We start from the raw sequence: 5,441 nt of genomic DNA, 5'->3' as shown, positions 1-5,441 counted from the left end.
GGGCCGAGAGACTGGTAGTGAATGGAGTCTGGCCTCCGTCGGCTGCCTCTCTATATGGCGCGCACACACGGAACTCGAAAGCGCGGAGCCGCTCAGATGGAAAGGGAGGAGCCAGTTAGGATGGAAGCTCCTGCTTTTTAGCTGTGCATAATAGCATGCATACATATAGTGTATAGAGAGAGAGACCATGCAGCAGCTTCTCTTTTACATCTACGACTGTATACATCTTAAATAGAGGCAGAAGAAGTGGCCCATCGCCTATTATGCCCACTAAATCGTTTGCTTTTATCGACAGTCGAGCTTCGGATTGGGCAACTTTCCTTTTTCCTTTTTCTTGACTTTTCCTCCTCATCACTTGAACCGAAACGGGGAAAAAAAACAAGATCTCATCATCAACTTCTGCTGTTGTTGGGCTCCTTGGCGCACTGGATTTCAGACGAACGTTATATTCTAGCTCTACATCTATATATACTAGTACATAAGGAATTTCCATAATAATCAGATCGTGATTGAGATGTAGGCCTATATCCCGCGGCTTTTCATTCCCCCCCTATCGCCTGTGATAACGAAGAGAACAGCCATTTCCGACGACTCAACAGGCAAAAAGCGTGCTGCTCCTTCCGGCTTTCTCTTGCTGTGTACACACATAATCGGGGCGCGATATATGTGTGTTGCGTCCCGGCGTCTATATAGACTCCTCTTGTTCTGGCTGATGCCTTGATTTCTCGTACATATTATATCTGCAATCTCCAGACAGCCAGGCTAATAGGCTTGCCGCTATACACACATAGAGAGCTATTTTCTAAAAAAGAACATGTGCTGCTGCTGTGTTGTTTTTTCGGTCGATTTCGGTTAGAAATACTTCGTGATCGCGCACGATCGGACGGGATCATCACTGTTGTTCCGGCTCCGTCCTCCTTGTCATCAGCTCATATGATCAGTGAAACGAAATCGAGTGTAGAACCGGTGACGCACTTTATGGATGGTTGCTGTCATCTTAAAAAGTATCAAGATATCGTCGGACCCGTCGATCTTCGGAAAATAGAGTCGAAAGGCATCGACGTAGAAACGACATTAATGGGCTGTCAGGGATGTCGCCATCGACTCGGTTGGGTTCAAAAAGTCAAGCGCGCAACTTTTTGATCCAAATTCAGATTGGAATAACCAGCATATTACATTTAGTTCAGAATCTATACTGGCTTATAATAGTTGAGTGGAAATGTTTTCTAATTAATGTTAGATAAGGGAAGATTGAATGACAACAGCGGGGCTGTGTTCATTTGATCCGGACGCAAATTGGCGGACGGACAACATATTATACAAGCCACCGCATCAGTCAAAAAGCCAAGACACACGAACCATGCACCTTTCCTTTATGCCATATCAAACATATAGGCTATACACAAAATATATATAACCTATATAGCATCATGTCCTATAGCTCCCCGTGCTCGGCTGGATGCGATAGATGTGCATATAGCCTCTTGTTGAAACCATAGATGAGTGCAGGATCTGGCTGCTGCTGGTATAGTGTGACAGCCAAGATGGCACGAGATAGATATACGTGCTCCGGTTGTATATATACCTACTCTAGACGACTGTATATATATATGTGCTCCACTGTTGTGTGTGTTGTATATACACATACGTATACACACACCACCCGCTGCTCTATTCTCCTCTTTATACATTTGTGATGGGCTACAAGAGTCTTTTCAACGCTCAACGATGGATGATGATAAAGCACAGAGGACCGGAAACACTCGCATGGCCACGCAACTGTGATCACCGTGATTCGCCACGGACGACCCACGGTGCAAGATGACAGCGGAATATCTAAAACCACACCGTGTGTGTGTGTACCACGACCCACCTTTTCAAGCCCGCTAAACATTTGTAGTCGCTGGATATAGTCGACGACGTGAATGTGTGCACAATTGGACAGCATCTAGATGACGTCGCGGTCTATTATTCTCGTCTATACTCGATGACTCAATCTGACGTGTATACACCTACACTCCTGTTACTCGGAAGAGAAAATGAAAAAAGAAAAGAAAAGAAAAAGTGAACGGTAGTTTGTCGCTAAATTAGCTTTGCTTTCGTTAATTTGTTTATCATTTTTCTCAGGCGCTACTGCTTAGATGACTAATGAGTATTTTTGGACATTGTTTTATTTTGATGACCGCACAGTCGCACACTGCATGGAAATCTACGTCATTTTTCCTGTGTTTTATTACATAACTGTGAACTGGTCATTGTTGTTGTTGCTGTTTGGAAGGAAGATATTAGAAATGAATGAGGAGTCATCGCGATCAAGTCCAATGACCATTGTGGATGGAACGGATGTTGGCCGGCAGCTAGGCCACAATGACGATGTCAAATGGTGTCATTTTTCAATGGTAGGAAAGATGAGAAGCAAATGCCCCTACACAGCAAGTGCGACTGTGTCATATCTATCTGGCTTCCCTAAAGCCTCTCCTGTACTTTGTATTATTTGTACCATATATAGACGGCGACTTATTCTCTTGTCTCGCGGCCAACTTATATTCACGTTAAAGTCATTTTTGTTTCCTCCCTTTTTTTCATTTTTGGCATTTTATTTTAAATTCTTTTCCTGCCTGGCCTTACCTTTATACGTCTTTGACGACTTCAAAATAAGGAACTTTTATTTCGGCAGTCCGATCACGTGTCGACCGTTGCTTCTTGACTACGGGCTTATGGTCGATTCGCCGGCGCTCGTCTCCGTCGCTAGGCGCTTCAGGATTGGAACCCCCCCCCCCCCCCCCCCCCCAAAAAAAACAACAAACTTTTTATTTTTGTCAATCTTTTCTCACATATGGGATACATAACCTTTACATACAGGTTTAAAAGCTTATCTACTCTTCCCCCCATCATCTCAAGCTATAAATGGGATCGTTGGATCGTCATATTTTTTTTTTGTATTTGCTTCATTTCCTTTTTGTTATATAATAGGTCAATCTTGAACAAAATTTTTAATCCGGTCAATAATTCTCTTACATAGGAAGGAAAAGTTTGCCATGGAAAAGGCCTTTTTTCAAAGAAGGGCGCGATAAAAGAGTACGCAAGAACGCAACTGCGCATCATGCATGCTGAGGTTAGATAAGAATACGAAGAATAGGTATTTGAAATATAAAGATATCTCTCTCTCTCTCTCTCTCTCTCTCGAAAAAATCTCCTAAGTTGACCCGAACCAAACGCTCCGTTGTTCGCCCAATATATCCTTTTTGGCTTGTTTGCTCGCCCAGACGGAAAGCAGCGTCTATGGAGAGAGAACTTACTACTGTTTCTTCTTCTTTTATTTTATACTGTGGGCTTTTTTTCCCACGCGTTATATCCTCAAAGTCATGGATTATTCAAAACGCCACTCGCTGACCGACAGCACATGTCCGCGCGACGGCAAACCCTGGGAAGAGGAGAGCTAGAGGACCTGCGGACCGTATACAACTAATACACAGAGAGGCGGAAGCAGAAAGAGAAACATCAGTGAGGGGACCCAAGGAAAAGAAAAGCCAAGACTTGATGTTGGCAAACTGCTGACCAGAACAGAATCAAAAGACCAACAGCCAGTACAAGCAAAGGAGTCCGTGTAGAAATAAAATCACGTAGATCCTAGCTAGCTGGTATAGTAGGTACACACACAGAGTATAAAACTATATACAGTCTCTGCTGCTCTCTCTCTCTCTCTTATTTTCTCTTTTTCTCGGACATCTTTAAATGAAACACATGTAATATAGGGCTCCGACAGTTGACGGTGGAGTTCTTTGCTGAATTCTTGTTAGAATAAAAGTTTGAAAATTGTCGGAAACGCGGACGCGAGTTGAACTAGACGTTGGGATAGTCTGCGTTTTTCTAGCGAACTTTTCTCTCTTTCTTTTAGAGTTGAAATGCTGTGCATGTGTCTAACTGCAAGATGCAAACTGAAAGGCATATTATTACATACGGTGCATGTATCTATGCGCAAGTCTCATCCCCTCTGGATATATATATCAACTTGAAATCCATATAAAATCGGAACGATGTACTATATGAGCAAGTCGGTCTAGAAGCCGCGACTCTCATCACTTGGCATTCAATGGCGACAATAAACCAAAAAAAGAACAGAAGAATAAAGGGCCTATCTTTCTTTCATTTTGCGCGTCGATTCAAAATGCTGTTCGATATAATAGCGTGGGTCGTGTATACATGCACAGGGCAGTGTAAAGAACACACGGAAGATATATGTCAAAAGGGCTGCGCGCATAACACTACAGGCGCCACTATGCACGGTCGGTTCAAGTTGTCACGTATATTCTAAACGGCACCGAGGCGTGCGCCCGGCCACTCGACGCAGCTCTACAACAGCACGGAACATCATATCGCTATCTGTGGCGCGTGCCAGAACTGTGTGCGCCAGACGACAGGGAGGGACTCCTCCTCATCGACACACCGAAAACACGCGGAGGCAACAACACAACAAGCTATATAGTGGGGTCATCATCGATAGACCGTGAACAGGTGCGGGGTGTTGGGCGCGGTAGATGCGAAATGAAACGGAAAGGAAGCGACAGCTGCTGCTGCAGTTCATTCCAAAGCGCCGCTATAGAGGACACGTGGTGGCGGTGAGATGCCAGCGGGGGCTTTTTGATGTCGTCAACTCGATAACACTTAAGACACTCGGCGCTGCCGTCGTCATCCCGGCCAGAGAGTCAAACGGGAAAAACTTGACTTGAAAATCCAATCAGTTTTTTTTGTCTTTTTCTTATTTTTGTTTGTTCCGAGGAAAACGAGGAAAAATGTTCTTCCATGATGCGCGCTGTTGTTTATAGGCCAATATGGATAATGATGTTGCGCATCGAGTCTAATATAGCGCGCACGAGGGATGGATGCGTCTCGGAGGTTATGTCAAAAATAAGGACAGGGGGACGATTCTTTCGTATAAAAGAGAAAAAAAAGATAGAAAATGAATGCAATATGCAAGCAAATCGCATCTTTGGCGGCGAGCGCGCTTGAATCGGCAAGCGCGGCCAACGCGACGAGAGCGGCAATCCGCGGACAGCATCAGGGACGTGAATTTGCGCTTTTCCATGTACAGCGAGGCACAAAAGTTCGATGGAGATTGCAGTGCTGGTAAAAGTTGAACGGCGGCATGTTGCCTTTAGAACCGCAGACGGAGGGAAGCGACTATATGCTGGCGAGGTAGAGAAAAAGAACATGCAGCTGCTTCTTATTTCACAGCCGAAAACCACAGCAGCATAGCATGTGTATAGCAATATACTTGTAGCGGGCAACAGTATGCCGGACTGCTGGCAGATATAGCTCTAAAGGTCTTTGGTTGATTCCATTCGTGTATAGTCCCTCCTTTTCGGCATAGTATACTGGCTCATGTCCCGCAGCAGCATAGAGAAGCTAACCCTCTCCCGCAATGTACCCGCGCCCTACTC

Source organism: Daphnia pulicaria, chromosome 1 (genome assembly GCF_021234035.1).
Source record: "Daphnia pulicaria isolate SC F1-1A chromosome 1, SC_F0-13Bv2, whole genome shotgun sequence".
Classification (NCBI taxonomy): Eukaryota; Metazoa; Arthropoda; class Branchiopoda; order Diplostraca; family Daphniidae; genus Daphnia; species Daphnia pulicaria.
Note: the sequence above shows the minus strand (reverse complement) of the source record.